The sequence below is a fragment of the Lissotriton vulgaris genome, chromosome 9 (assembly GCF_964263255.1).
Source record: "Lissotriton vulgaris chromosome 9, aLisVul1.2, whole genome shotgun sequence".
NCBI lineage: Eukaryota > Metazoa > Chordata > Amphibia > Caudata > Salamandridae > Lissotriton > Lissotriton vulgaris.
Window position 1 is genome coordinate 874095735 of NC_141697.1, and position 16595 is coordinate 874112329.

Consider the following 16595-nt stretch of genomic DNA (forward strand, 5'->3'; position numbering starts at 1 on the left):
TTCCTTGTGCAGTATACAGGGAAAAAGCTAAATGCCTTGGATTGCTTATGGACAGGAAGGTCCCCCTTACATAAACATTCTTTCTCCTGCATGCAGACACCCTTGCACTATGGTGCAAGGGTGCCTGCATTGGCACTACACTGCTAAGTGTTGCGCCAGTATAGAGGGAAATGCTAGGCCGCACCACATTGTTGTTAATATGGTACAAAGAAAAACCAAAGGTGGTGATGTACGGAGCGTTGACAATACAAACACTCACCCCCAGTCAACTAATCTGGGTTTAATCCATCACCGTTCTTTAGCTCACTCCGCCACCCCAGTTCAGACATGGCCTTATGCAAATCAGTCTGACCCTGTGCCTCTTGGGAACAGTCCAGCCCGAACTGCCAAGCCATGTCTTCCCTAGACCGGAATCCAGCTTCCCAGGACCGGTTTATGGCATTACAGCCATTTTCAGCCGGGCTTGCTTGACTCCAGTGGCAAAGTGAGCAAGGAACTCACGTCTGAGCATACGCTGCCAACTTAGGGCGAACAAAGAAAAACTAAAGGTGGTGATGGACGGAGCGTTGACAATACAAACACTCACCCCCAGTCAACTGATCTGTGTTTAATCCATCACCGTTCTTCAGCTCACTCCCCCACCCCAGTTCAGACATGGCCACATGCAAATCAGTCTGACCCCGTGCCTCATGGGAACAGTCCAGCCCGAACTGCCAAGCCATGTCTTCCCTGGACCGGAATCAAGCTTCCCAGGACCGGTTTCTGGCATTACAGCCGTCTTCAGCCAGGCTTGCTTGACTCCAGTGGCAAAGTGAGCAAGGGACTCTCGTCTGAGCATACCCTGCCAACTTAGGGCAAACAAAGAAAAATCAAAGGTGGTGATGGACGGAGCGTTGACAATACAAACACCCACCCCCAGTCAACTGATCTGGGTTTAATCCATCACCGTTCTTTAGCTCACTCCGCCACCCCAGTTCAGACATGGCCATATGCAAATCAGTCTGACCCTGTGCCTCATGGGACCAGTCCAGCCCGAACTGCCAAGCCATGTCTTCCCTGGACCGGAATCAAGCTTCCCAGGACCGGTTTCTGGCATTACAGCCGTTTTCAGCCTGGCTTGCTTGACTCCAGTGGCAAAGTGAGCAAGGGACTCACGTCTGAGCATACCCTGCCAACTTAGGGCGAACAAAGAAAAACCAAAGGTGGTGATGGACGGAGCGTTGACAATACAAACACTCACCCCCAGTCAACTGATATGTGTTTAATCCATCACCGTTCTTTAGCTCACTCCCCCACCCCAGTTCAGACATGGCCACCTGCAAATCAGTCTGACCCCGTGCCTTCATGGGAACAGTCCAGCCCGAACTGTCAAGCCATGTCTTCCCTGGACCGGAATCAAGCTTCCAAGGACCGGTTTCTGGCATTACAGCCGTATTCAGCCAGGCTTGCTTGACTCCAGTGGCTAAGTGAGCAAGGGACTCTCGTCTGAGCATACCCTGCCAACTTAGGGCAAACAAAGAAAAACCAAAGGTGGTGATGTACGGAGCGTTGACAATACAAACACTCACCCCCAGTCAACTGATCTGGGTTTAATCCATCACCATTCTTTAGCTCACTCCGCCACCCCAGTTCAGACATGGCCATATGCAAATCAGTCTGACCCTGTGCCTCTTGGGAACAGTCCAGCCCGAACTGCCAAGCCATGTCTTCCCTGGACCGGAATCCAGCTTCCCAGGACCGGTTTATGGCATTACAGCCATTTTCAGCCGGGCTTGCTTGACTCCAGTGGCAAAGTGAGCAAGGAACTCACGTCTGAGCATACCCTGCCAACTTAGGGCGAACAAAGAAAAACCAAAGGTGGTGATGGACGGAGCGTTGACAATACAAACACTCACCCCCAGTCAACTGATCTGTGTTTAATCCATCACCGTTCTTTAGCTCACTCCGCCACCCCAGTTCAGACATGGCGATATCCAAATCAGTCTCACCCTGTGCCTCATGGGAACAGTCCAGCCCGAACTGCCACGCCATGTCTTCCCTGGACCGGAATCAAGCTTCCCAGGACCGGTTTCTGGCATTACAGCCGTCTTCAGCCAGGCTTGCTTGACTCCAGTGGCAAAGTGAGCAAGGGACTCTCGTCTGAGCATACCCTGCCAACTTAGGGCAAACAAAGAAAAATCAAAGGTGGTGATGGACGGAGCGTTGACAATACAAACACCCACCCCCAGTCAACTGATCTGGGTTTAATCCATCACCGTTCTTTAGCTCACTCCGCCACCCCAGTTCAGACATGGCCATATGCAAATCAGTCTGACCCTGTGCCTCATGGGAACAGTCCAGCCCGAACTGCCAAGCCATGTCTTCCCTGGACCGGAATCAAGCTTCCCAGGACCGGTTTCTGGCATTACAGCCGTTTTCAGCCGGGCTTGCTTGACTCCAGTGGCAAAGTGAGCAAGGGACTCACGTCTGAGCATACCCTGCCAACTTAGGGCGAACAAAGAAAAACCAAAGGTGGTGATGGACGGAGCGTTGACAATACAAACACTCACCCCAGTCAACTGATCTGTGTTTAATCCATCACCGTTCTTTAGCTCACTCCCCCACCCCAGTTCAGACATGGCCACATGCAAATCAGTCTGACCCCGTGCCTCATGGGAACAGTCCAGCCCGAACTGTCAAGCCATGCCTTCCCTGGACCGGAATCAAGCTTCCCAGGACCGGTTTCTGGCATTACAGCCGTCTTCAGCCAGGCTTGCTTGACTCCAGTGGCAAAGTGAGCAAGGGACTCTCGTCTGAGCATACCCTGCCAACTTAGGGCAAACAAAGAAAAATCAAAGGTGGTGATGGACGGAGCGTTGACAATACAAACACTCACCCCCAGTCAACTGATCTGGGTTTAATCCATCACCGTTCTTTAGCTCACTCCGCCACCCCAGTTCAGACATGGCCATATGCAAATCAGTCTGACCCTGTGCCTCATGGGACCAGTCCAGCCCGAACTGCCAAGCCATGTCTTCCCTGGACCGAAATCAAGCTTCCCAGGACCGGTTTCTGGCATTACAGCCGTTTTCAGCCGGGCTTGCTTGACTCCAGTGGCAAAGTGAGCAAGGGACTCACGTCTGAGCATACCCTGCCAACTTAGGGCGAACAAAGAAAAACCAAAGATGGTGATGGACGGAGCGTTGACAATACAAACACTCACCCCCAGTCAACTGATCTGTGTTTAATCCATCACCGTTCTTTAGCTCACTCCCCCACCCCAGTTCAGACATGGCCACATGCAAATCAGTCTGACCCCGTGCCTCATGGGAACAGTCCAGCCCGAACTGTCAAGCCATATCTTCCCTGGACCGGAATGAAGCTTCCAAGGACCGGTTTCTGGCATTACAGCCGCATTCAGCCAGGCTTGCTTGACTCCAGTGGCTAAGTGAGCAAGGGACTCTCGTATAAGCATACCCTGCCAACTTAGGGCAAACATAGAAAAATCAAAGGTGGTGATGGACGGAGCATTGACAATACAAACACTCACCCCCAGTCAACTGATCTGGGTTTAATCCATCACCGTTCTTTAGCTCACTCCGCCACCCCAGTTCAGACATGGCCATATGCAAATCAGTCTGACCCTGTGCCTCATGGGAACAGTCCAGCCCGAACTGCCAAGCCATGTCTTCCCTGGACCGGAAGCAAGCTTCCCAGGACCGGTTTCTGGCATTACAGCCGTTTTCAACTGGGCTTGCTTGACTCCAGTGGCAAAGTGAGCAAGGGACTCACGTCTGAGCATACCCTGCCAACTTATAGAGAACAAAGAAAAACCAAAGGTGGTGATGATCGGAGCGTTGACAATACAAACACTCACCCCCAGTCAACTGATCTGGGTTTAATCCATCACCGATCTGTAGCTCACTCCGCCACCCCAGTTCAGACATGGCCATATGCAAATCAGTCTGACCCTGTGCCTCATGGGAACAGTCCTGCCAGAACTGCCAAGCCATGTCTTCCCTGGACCGGAATCCAGCTTCCCAGGACTGGTTTATGGCATTACAGCCATTTTCAGCCGGGCTTGCTTGACTCCAGTGGCAAAGTGAGCAAGGAACTCACGTCTGAGCATACCCTGCCAACTTTGGGCGAACAAAGAAAAACCAAAGGTGGTGATGGACGGAGCGTTGACAATACAAACACTCACCCCCAGTCAACTGATCTGTGTTTAATCCATCACCGTTCTTTAGCTCACTCCGCCACCCCAGTTCAGACATGGCGATATCCAAATCAGTCTCACCCTGTGCCTCATGGGAACAGTCCAGCCCGAACTGCCACGCCATGTCTTCCCTGGACCGGAATCAAGCTTCCCAGGACCGGTTTCTGGCATTACAGCTGTCTTCAGCCAGGCTTGCTTGACTCCAGTGGCAAAGTGAGCAAGGGACTCTCGTCTGAGCATACCCTGCCAACTTAGGGCAAACAAAGAAAAATCAAAGGTGGTGATGGACGGAGCGTTGACAATACAAACACCCACCCCCAGTCAACTGATCTGGGTTTAATCCATCACCGTTCTTTAGCTCACTCCCCCACCCCAGTTCAGACATGGCCACATGCAAATCAGTCTGACCCCGTGCCTCATGGGAACAGTCCAGCCCGAACTGACAAGCCATGTCTTCCCTGGACCGGAATCAAGCTTCCCAGGACCGGTTTCTGGCATTACAGCCGTCTTCAGCCAGGCTTGCTTGACTCCAGTGGCAAAGTGAGCAAGGGACTCTCGTCTGAGCATACCCTGCCAACTTAGGGCAAACAAAGAAAAATCAAAGGTGGTGATGGACGGAGCGTTGACAATACAAACACTCACCCCCAGTCAACTGATCTGGGTTTAATCCATCACCGTTCTTTAGCTCACTCCGACACCCCAGTTCAGACATGGCCATATGCAAATCAGTCTGACCCTGTGCCTCATGGGACCAGTCCAGCCCGAACTGCCAAGCCATGTCTTCCCTGGACCGGAATCAAGCTTCCCAGGACCGGTTTCTGGCATTACAGCCGTTTTCAGCCGGGCTTGCTTGACTCCAGTGGCAAAGTGAGCAAGGGACTCTCGTCTGAGCATACCCTGCCAACTTAGGGCAAACAAAGAAAAATCAAAGGTGGTGATGGACGGAGCGTTGACAATACAAACACCCACCCCCAGTCAACTGATCTGGGTTTAATCCATCACCGTTCTTTAGCTCACTCCGCCACCCCAGTTCAGACATGGCCATATGCAAATCAGTCTGACCCTGTGCCTCATGGGACCAGTCCAGCCCGAACTGCCAAGCCATGTCTTCCCTGGACCGGAATCAAGCTTCCCAGGACCGGTTTCTGGCATTACAGCCGTTTTCAGCCGGGCTTGCTTGACTCCAGTGGCAAAGTGAGCAAGGGACTCACGTCTGAGCATACCCTGCCAACTTAGGGCGAACAAAGAAAAACCAAAGGTGGTGATGGACGGAGCGTTGACAATACAAACACTCACCCCCAGTCAACTGATCTGTGTTTAATCCATCACCGTTCTTTAGCTCACTCCCCCACCCCAGTTCAGACATGGCCACATGCAAATCAGTCTGACCCCGTGCCTCATGGGAACAGTCCAGCCCGAAATGTCAAGCCATATCTTCCCTGGACCGGAATGAAGCTTCCAAGGACCGGTTTCTGGCATTACAGCCGCATTCAGCCAGGCTTGCTTGACTCCAGTGGCTAAGTGAGCAAGGGACTCTCGTATAAGCATACCCTGCCAACTTAGGGCAAACAAAGAAAAATCAAAGGTGGTGATGGACGGAGCATTGACAATACAAACACTCACCCCCAGTCAACTGATCTGGGTTTAATCCATCACCGTTCTTTAGCTCACTCCGCCACCCCAGTTCAGACATGGCCATATGCAAATCAGTCTGACCCTGTGCCTCATGGGAACAGTCCAGCCCGAACTGCCAAGCCATGTCTTCCCTGGACCGGAATCAAGCTTCCCAGGACCGGTTTCTGGCATTACAGCCGTTTTCAACTGGGCTTGCTTGACTCCAGTGGCAAAGTGAGCAAGGGACTCACGTCTGAGCATACCCTGCCAACTTATAGCGAACAAAGAAAAACCAAAGGTGGTGATGATCGGAGCGTTGACAATACAAACACTCACCCCCAGTCAACTGATCTGGGTTTAATCCATCACCGATCTGTAGCTCACTCCGCCACCCCAGTTCAGACATGGCCATATGCAAATCAGTCTGACCCTGTGCCTCATGGGAACAGTCCTGCCAGAACTGCCAAGCCATGTCTTCCCTGGACCGGAATCAAGCTTCCCAGGACCGGTTTCTGGCATTACAGCCGTCTTCAGCCGGGCTTGCTTGACTCCAGTGGCAAAGTGAGCAAGGGACTCAAATCTGAGCATACCCTGCCAACTTAGGGCGAACAAAGAAAAACCAAAGGTGGTGATGGAAGGAGCGTTGACAATACAAACACTCTCACCCAGTCAACTGATCTGTGTTTAATCCATCACCGTTCTTTAGCTCACTCTGCCACCCCAGTTCAGACATGGCCATATCCAAATCAGTCTTACCCTGTGCCTCATGGGAACAGTCTAGCCCGAACTGCTAAGCCATGTCTTCCCTGGACCAGAATCAAGCTTCCCAGAACGGGTTTCTGGCATTACAGCCATCTTCAGCCGGGCTTGCTTGACTCTAGTAGTAAAGTGAGCAAGGGATTCACGTCTGAGCATACCCTGCCAACTTAGGGCGAACAAAGAAAAACCATAGGTGATGATGGAAGGAGCGTTGACAATACAAACACTCTCCCCAAGTCAACAGATCTGTGTTTAATCCATCACCGTTCTTTAGCTCACTCTGCCACCCCAGTTCAGACATGGCCATATCCAAATCCGTCTCACCCTGTGCCTCATGGGAACAGTCTAGCCCGAACTGCTAAGCCATGTCTTCCCTGGACCAGAATCAAGCTTCGCAGAACGGGTTTCTGGCATTACAGCCGTCTTCAGCCGGGCTTGCTTGACTCCAGTAGTAAAGTGAGCAAGGGATTCACGTCTGAGCATACCCTGCCAACTTAGGGCGAACAAAGAAAAACCAAAGGTGGTGATGGACGGAGCGTTGACAATACAAACACTCACCCCCAGTCAACTGATCTGTGTTTAATCCATCACCGTTCTGTAGCTCACTCCCCCACCCCAGTTCAGACATGGCCACATGCAAATCAGTCTGACCACGTGCCTCATGGGAAGAGTCCAGCCCGAACTGCCAAGCCATGTCTTCCCTGGACCGGAATCAAGCTTCCCAGGACCGGTTTCTGGCATTACAGCCGTCTTCAGCCAGGCTTGCTTTACTCCAGTGGCAAAGTGAGCAAGGGACTCTCGTCTGAGCATACCCTGCCAACTTAGGGCAAACAAAGAAAAATCAAAGGTGGTGATGGACGGAGCGTTGACAATACAAACACTCACCCCCAGTCAACTGTTTTGGGTTTAATCCATCACCGTTCTTTAGCTCACTCCGCCACCCCAGTTCAGACATGGCCATATGCAAATCAGTCTGACCCTGTCCCTAATGGGACCAGTCCAGCCCGAACTGCCAAGCCATGTCTTCCCTGGACCGGAATCAAGCTTCCCAGGACCGGTTTCTGGCATTACAGCCGTTTTCAGTCGGGCTTGCTTGACTCCAGTGGCAAAGTGAGCAAGGGACTCACGTCTGAGCATACCCTGCCAACTTAGGGCGAACAAAGAAAAACCAAAGGTGGTGATGGACGGAGCGTTGACAATACAAACACTCACCCCCAGTCAACTGATCTGTGTTTAATCCATCACCGTTCTTTAGCTCACTCCCCCACCCCAGTTCAGACATGGCCACATGCAAATCAGTCTGACCCCGTGCCTCATGGGAACAGTCCAGCCCGAACTGTCAAGCCATGTCTACCCTGGACCGGAATCAAGCTTCCAAGGACCGGTTTCTGGCATTACAGCCGTATTCAGCCAGGCTTGCTTGACTCCAGTGGCTAAGTGAGCAAGGGACTCTCGTCTGAGCATACCCTGCCAACTTAGGGCAAACAAAGAAAAATCAAAGGTGGTGATGGACGGAGTGTTGACAATACAAACACTCACCCCAGTCAACTGATCTGTGTTTAATCCATCACCGTTCTTTAGCTCACTCCCCCACCCCAGTTCAGACATGGCCACATGCAAATCAGTCTGACCACGTGCCTCATGGGAACAGTCCAGCCCGAACTGTCAAGCCATGTCTTCCCTGGACCGGAATCAAGCTTCCAAGGACCGGTTTCTGGCATTACAGCCGTATTCAGCCAGGCTTGCTTGACTCCAGTGGCTAAGTGAGCAAGGGACTCTCGTCTGAGCATACCCTGCCAACTTAGGGCAAACAAAGAAAAATCAAAGGTGGTGATGGACGGAGCGTTGACAATACAAACACTCACCCCCAGTCAACTGATCTGGGTTTAATCCATCACCGTTCTTTAGCTCACTCCGCCACCCCAGTTCAGACATGGCCATATGCAAATCAGTCTGACCCTGTGCCTCATGGGAACAGTCCAGCCCGAACTGCCAAGCCATGTCTTCCCTGGACCGGAATCAAGCTTCCCAGGACCGGTTTCTGGCATTACAGCCGTTTTCAACTGGGCTTGCTTGACTCCAGTGGCAAAGTGAGCAAGGGACTCACGTCTGAGCATACCCTGCCAACTTAGAGCGAACAAAGAAAAACCAAAGGTGGTGATGATCGGAGCGTTGACAATACAAACACTCACCCCCAGTCAACTTATCTGGGTTTAATCCATCACCGATCTGTAGCTCACTCCGCCACCCCAGTTCAGACATGGCCATATGCAAATCAGTCTGACCCTGTGCCTCATGGGAACAGTCCTGCAAGAACTGCCAAGCCATGTCTTCCCTGGACCGGAATCAAGCTTCCCAGGACCGGTTTCTGGCATTACAGCCGTCTTCAGCCGGGCTTGCTTGACTCCAGTGGCAAAGTGAGCAAGGGACTCACATCTGAGCATACCCTGCCAACTTAGGGCGAACAAAGAAAAACCAAAAGTGGTGATGGAAGGAGCGTTGACAATACAAACACTCTCCCCCAGTCAACTGATCTGTGTTTAATCCATCACCGTTGTTTAGCTCACTCTGCCACCCCAGTTCAGACATGGCCATATCCAAATCAGTCTCACCCTGTGCCTCATGGGAACAGTCTAGCCCGAACTGCTAAGCCATGTCTTCCCTGGACCAGAATCAAGCTTCCCAGAACGGGTTTCTGGCATTACAGCCGTCTTCAGCCGGGCTTGCTTGACTCTAGTAGTAAAGTGAGCAAGGGATTCACGTCTGAGCATACCCTGCCAACTTAGGGCGAACAAAGAAAAACCAAAGGTGGTGATGGACGGAGCGTTGACAATACAAACACTCACCCCCAGTCAACTGATCTGTGTTTAATCCATCACCGTTCTTTAGCTCACTCCGCCACCCCAGTTCAGACATGGCGATATCCAAATCAGTCTCACCCTGTGCCTCATGGGAACAGTCCAGCCCGAACTGCCAAGCCATGTCTTCCCTGGACCGGAATCAAGCTTCCCAGGACCGGTTTCTGGCATTACAGCCGTCTTCAGCCAGGCTTGCTTGACTCCAGTGGCAAAGTGAGCAAGGGACTCTCGTCTGAGCATACCCTGCCAACTTAGGGCAAACAAAGAAAAATCAAAGGTGGTGATGGACGGAGCGTTGACAATACAAACACTCACCCCCAGTCAACTGATCTGGGTTTAATCCATCACCGTTCTTTAGCTCACTCCGCCACACCAGTTCAGACATGGCCATATGCAAATCAGTCTGACCCTGTGCCTCATGGGAACAGTCGAGCCCGAACTGCCAAGCCATGTCTTCCCTGGACCGGAATCAAGCTTCCCAGGACCGGTTTCTGGCATTACAGCCGTTTTCAGCCGGGCTTGCTTGACTCCAGTGGCAAAGTGAGCAAGGGACTCACGTCTGAGCATCCCCTGCCAACTTAGGGCGAACAAAGAAAAACCAAAGGTGGTGATGGACGGAGCGTTGACAATACAAACACTCACCCCAGTCAACTGATCTGTGTTTAATCCATCACCGTTCTTTAGCTCACTCCCCCACCCCAGTTCAGACATGGCCACATGCAAATCAGTCTGACCCTGTGCCTCATGGGAACAGTCTAGCCCGAACTGCTAAGCCATGTCTTCCCTGGACCAGAATCAAGCTTCGCAGAACGGGTTTCTGGCATTACAGCCGTCTTCAGCCGGGCTTGCTTGACTCCAGTAGTAAAGTGAGCAAGGGATTCACGTCTGAGCATACCCTGCCAACTTAGGGCGAACAAAGAAAAACCAAAGGTGGTGATGGACGGAGCGTTGACAATACAAACACTCACCCCCAGTCAACTGATCTGTGTTTAATCCATCACCGTTCTGTAGCTCACTCCCCCACCCCAGTTCAGACATGGCCACATGCAAATCAGTCTGACCACGTGCCTCATGGGAAGAGTCCAGCCCGAACTGCCAAGCCATGTCTTCCCTGGACCGGAATCAAGCTTCCCAGGACCGGTTTCTGGCATTACAGCCGTCTTCAGCCAGGCTTGCTTGACTCCAGTGGCAAAGTGAGCAAGGGACTCTCGTCTGAGCATACCCTGCCAACTTAGGGCAAACAAAGAAAAATCAAAGGTGGTGATGGACGGAGCGTTGACAATACAAACACTCACCCCCAGTCAACTGATCTGGGTTTAATCCATCACCGTTCTTTAGCTCACTCCGCCACCCCAGTTCAGACATGGCCATATGCAAATCAGTCTGACCCTGTGCCTCATGGGAACAGTCCAGCCCGAACTGCCAAGCCATGTCTTCCCTGGACCGGAATCAAGCTTCCCAGGACCGGTTTCTGGCATTACAGCCGTTTTCAACTGGGCTTGCTTGACTCCAGTGGCAAAGTGAGCAAGGGACTCACGTCTGAGCATACCCTGCCAACTTAGAGCGAACAAAGAAAAACCAAAGGTGGTGATGATCGGAGCGTTGACAATACAAACACTCACCCCCAGTCAACTTATCTGGGTTTAATCCATCACCGATCTGTAGCTCACTCCGCCACCCCAGTTCAGACATGGCCATATGCAAATCAGTCTGACCCTGTGCCTCATGGGAACAGTCCTGCAAGAACTGCCAAGCCATGTCTTCCCTGGACCGGAATCAAGCTTCCCAGGACCGGTTTCTGGCATTACAGCCGTCTTCAGCCGGGCTTGCTTGACTCCAGTGGCAAAGTGAGCAAGGGACTCACATCTGAGCATACCCTGCCAACTTAGGGCGAACAAAGAAAAACCAAAAGTGGTGATGGAAGGAGCGTTGACAATACAAACACTCTCCCCCAGTCAACTGATCTGTGTTTAATCCATCACCGTTGTTTAGCTCACTCTGCCACCCCAGTTCAGACATGGCCATATCCAAATCAGTCTCACCCTGTGCCTCATGGGAACAGTCTAGCCCGAACTGCTAAGCCATGTCTTCCCTGGACCAGAATCAAGCTTCCCAGAACGGGTTTCTGGCATTACAGCCGTCTTCAGCCGGGCTTGCTTGACTCTAGTAGTAAAGTGAGCAAGGGATTCACGTCTGAGCATACCCTGCCAACTTAGGGCGAACAAAGAAAAACCAAAGGTGGTGATGGACGGAGCGTTGACAATACAAACACTCACCCCCAGTCAACTGATCTGTGTTTAATCCATCACCGTTCTTTAGCTCACTCCGCCACCCCAGTTCAGACATGGCGATATCCAAATCAGTCTCACCCTGTGCCTCATGGGAACAGTCCAGCCCGAACTGCCAAGCCATGTCTTCCCTGGACCGGAATCAAGCTTCCCAGGACCGGTTTCTGGCATTACAGCCGTCTTCAGCCAGGCTTGCTTGACTCCAGTGGCAAAGTGAGCAAGGGACTCTCGTCTGAGCATACCCTGCCAACTTAGGGCAAACAAAGAAAAATCAAAGGTGGTGATGGACGGAGCGTTGACAATACAAACACTCACCCCCAGTCAACTGATCTGGGTTTAATCCATCACCGTTCTTTAGCTCACTCCGCCACACCAGTTCAGACATGGCCATATGCAAATCAGTCTGACCCTGTGCCTCATGGGAACAGTCGAGCCCGAACTGCCAAGCCATGTCTTCCCTGGACCGGAATCAAGCTTCCCAGGACCGGTTTCTGGCATTACAGCCGTTTTCAGCCGGGCTTGCTTGACTCCAGTGGCAAAGTGAGCAAGGGACTCACGTCTGAGCATCCCCTGCCAACTTAGGGCGAACAAAGAAAAACCAAAGGTGGTGATGGACGGAGCGTTGACAATACATACACTCACCCCAGTCAACTGATCTGTGTTTAATCCATCACCGTTCTTTAGCTCACTCCCCCACCCCAGTTCAGACATGGCCACATGCAAATCAGTCTGACCCTGTGCCTCATGGGAACAGTCTAGCCCGAACTGCTAAGCCATGTCTTCCCTGGACCAGAATCAAGCTTCGCAGAACGGGTTTCTGGCATTACAGCCGTCTTCAGCCGGGCTTGCTTGACTCCAGTAGTAAAGTGAGCAAGGGATTCACGTCTGAGCATACCCTGCCAACTTAGGGCGAACAAAGAAAAACCAAAGGTGGTGATGGACGGAGCGTTGACAATACAAACACTCACCCCCAGTCAACTGATCTGTGTTTAATCCATCACCGTTCTGTAGCTCACTCCCCCACCCCAGTTCAGACATGGCCACATGCAAATCAGTCTGACCACGTGCCTCATGGGAAGAGTCCAGCCCGAACTGCCAAGCCATGTCTTCCCTGGACCGGAATCAAGCTTCCCAGGACCGGTTTCTGGCATTACAGCCGTCTTCAGCCAGGCTTGCTTGACTCCAGTGGCAAAGTGAGCAAGGGACTCTCGTCTGAGCATACCCTGCCAACTTAGGGCAAACAAAGAAAAATCAAAGGTGGTGATGGACGGAGCGTTGACAATACAAACACTCACCCCCAGTCAACTGTTTTGGGTTTAATCCATCACCGTTCTTTAGCTCACTCCGCCACCCCAGTTCAGACATGGCCATATGCAAATCAGTCTGACCCTGTCCCTAATGGGACCAGTCCAGCCCGAACTGCCAAGCCATGTCTTCCCTGGACCGGAATCAAGCTTCCCAGGACCGGTTTCTGGCATTACAGCCGTTTTCAGTCGGGCTTGCTTGACTCCAGTGGCAAAGTGAGCAAGGGACTCACGTCTGAGCATACCCTGCCAACTTAGGGCGAACAAAGTAAAACCAAAGGTGGTGATGGACGGAGCGTTGACAATACAAACACTCACCCCCAGTCAACTGATCTGTGTTTAATCCATCACCGTTCTTTAGCTCACTCCCCCACCCCAGTTCAGACATGGCCACATGCAAATCAGTCTGACCCCGTGCCTCATGGGAACAGTCCAGCCCGAACTGTCAAGCCATGTCTACCCTGGACCGGAATCAAGCTTCCAAGGACCGGTTTCTGGCATTACAGCCGTATTCAGCCAGGCTTGCTTGACTCCAGTGGCTAAGTGAGCAAGGGACTCTCGTCTGAGCATACCCTGCCAACTTAGGGCAAACAAAGAAAAATCAAAGGTGGTGATGGACGGAGTGTTGACAATACAAACACTCACCCCAGTCAACTGATCTGTGTTTAATCCATCACCGTTCTTTAGCTCACTCCCCCACCCCAGTTCAGACATGGCCACATGCAAATCAGTCTGACCACGTGCCTCATGGGAACAGTCCAGCCCGAACTGTCAAGCCATGTCTTCCCTGGACCGGAATCAAGCTTCCAAGGACCGGTTTCTGGCATTACAGCCGTATTCAGCCAGGCTTGCTTGACTCCAGTGGCTAAGTGAGCAAGGGACTCTCGTCTGAGCATACCCTGCCAACTTAGGGCAAACAAAGAAAAATCAAAGGTGGTGATGGACGGAGCGTTGACAATACAAACACTCACCCCCAGTCAACTGATCTGGGTTTAATCCATCACCGTTCTTTAGCTCACTCCGCCACCCCAGTTCAGACATGGCCATATGCAAATCAGTCTGACCCTGTGCCTCATGGGAACAGTCCAGCCCGAACTGCCAAGCCATGTCTTCCCTGGACCGGAATCAAGCTTCCCAGGACCGGTTTCTGGCATTACAGCCGTTTTCAACTGGGCTTGCTTGACTCCAGTGGCAAAGTGAGCAAGGGACTCACGTCTGAGCATACCCTGCCAACTTAGAGCGAACAAAGAAAAACCAAAGGTGGTGATGATCGGAGCGTTGACAATACAAACACTCACCCCCAGTCAACTTATCTGGGTTTAATCCATCACCGATCTGTAGCTCACTCCGCCACCCCAGTTCAGACATGGCCATATGCAAATCAGTCTGACCCTGTGCCTCATGGGAACAGTCCTGCAAGAACTGCCAAGCCATGTCTTCCCTGGACCGGAATCAAGCTTCCCAGGACCGGTTTCTGGCATTACAGCCGTCTTCAGCCGGGCTTGCTTGACTCCAGTGGCAAAGTGAGCAAGGGACTCACATCTGAGCATACCCTGCCAACTTAGGGCGAACAAAGAAAAACCAAAAGTGGTGATGGAAGGAGCGTTGACAATACAAACACTCTCCCCCAGTCAACTGATCTGTGTTTAATCCATCACCGTTGTTTAGCTCACTCTGCCACCCCAGTTCAGACATGGCCATATCCAAATCAGTCTCACCCTGTGCCTCATGGGAACAGTCTAGCCCGAACTGCTAAGCCATGTCTTCCCTGGACCAGAATCAAGCTTCCCAGAACGGGTTTCTGGCATTACAGCCGTCTTCAGCCGGGCTTGCTTGACTCTAGTAGTAAAGTGAGCAAGGGATTCACGTCTGAGCATACCCTGCCAACTTAGGGCGAACAAAGAAAAACCAAAGGTGGTAATGGACGGAGCGTTGACAATACAAACACTCACCCCCAGTCAACTGATCTGTGTTTAATCCATCACCGTTCTTTAGCTCACTCCGCCACCCCAGTTCAGACATGGCGATATCCAAATCAGTCTCACCCTGTGCCTCATGGGAACAGTCCAGCCCGAACTGCCAAGCCATGTCTTCCCTGGACCGGAATCAAGCTTCCCAGGACCGGTTTCTGGCATTACAGCCGTCTTCAGCCAGGCTTGCTTGACTCCAGTGGCAAAGTGAGCAAGGGACTCTCGTCTGAGCATACCCTGCCAACTTAGGGCAAACAAAGAAAAATCAAAGGTGGTGATGGACGGAGCGTTGACAATACAAACACTCACCCCCAGTCAACTGATCTGGGTTTATTCCATCACCGTTCTTTAGCTCACTCCGCCACACCAGTTCAGACATGGCCATATGCAAATCAGTCTGACCCTGTGCCTCATGGGAACAGTCGAGCCCGAACTGCCAAGCCATGTCTTCCCTGGACCGGAATCAAGCTTCCCAGGACCGGTTTCTGGCATTACAGCCGTTTTCAGCCGGGCTTGCTTGACTCCAGTGGCAAAGTGAGCAAGGGACTCACGTCTGAGCATCCCCTGCCAACTTAGGGCGAACAAAGAAAAACCAAAGGTGGTGATGGACGGAGCGTTGACAATACAAACACTCACCCCAGTCAACTGATCTGTGTTTAATCCATCACCGTTCTTTAGCTCACTCCCCCACCCCAGTTCAGACATGGCCACATGCAAATCAGTCTGACCCTGTGCCTCATGGGAACAGTCCAGCCCGAACTGCCAAGCCATGTCTTCCCTGGACCGGAATCAAGCTTCCCAGGACTGGTTTCTGGCAGTACAGCCGTCTTCAGCCAGGCTTGCTTGACTCCAGTGGCAAAGTGAGCAAGGGACTCTCGTCTGAGCATACCCTGCCAACTTAGGGCAAACAAAGAAAAATCAAAGGTGGTGATGGACGGAGCGTTGACAATACAAACACTCACCCCCAGTCAACTGATCTGGGATTAATCCATCACCGTTCTTTAGCTCACTCCGCCACCCCAGTTCAGACATGGCCATATGCAAATCAGTCTGACCCTGTGCCTCATGGGACCAGTCCAGCCCGAACTGCCAAGCCATGTCTTCCCTGGACCGGAATCAAGCTTCCCAGGACCAGTTTCTGGCATTACAGCCGTTTTCAGCCGGGCTTGCTTGACTCCAGTGGCAAAGTGAGCAAGGGACTCACGTCTGAGCATACCCTGCCAACTTAGGGCGAACAAAGAAAAACCAAAGGTGGTGATGGACGGAGCGTTGACAATACAAACACTCACCCCCAGTCAACTGATCTGTGTTTAATCCATCACCGTTCTTTAGCTCACTCCCCCACCCCAGTTCAGACATTGCCATATGCAAATCAGTCTGACCCTGTGCCTCATGGGAACAGTCCAGCACGAACTGCCAAGCCATGTCTTCCCTGGACCGGAATCAAGCTTCCCAGGACCGGTTTCTGGCATTACAGCCGTTTTCAACTGGGCTTGCTTGACTCCAGTGGCAAAGTGAGCAAGGGACTCACGTCTGAGCATACCCTGCCAACTTAGAGCGAACAAAGAAAAACCAAAGGTGGTGATGATCGGAGCGTTGACAATACA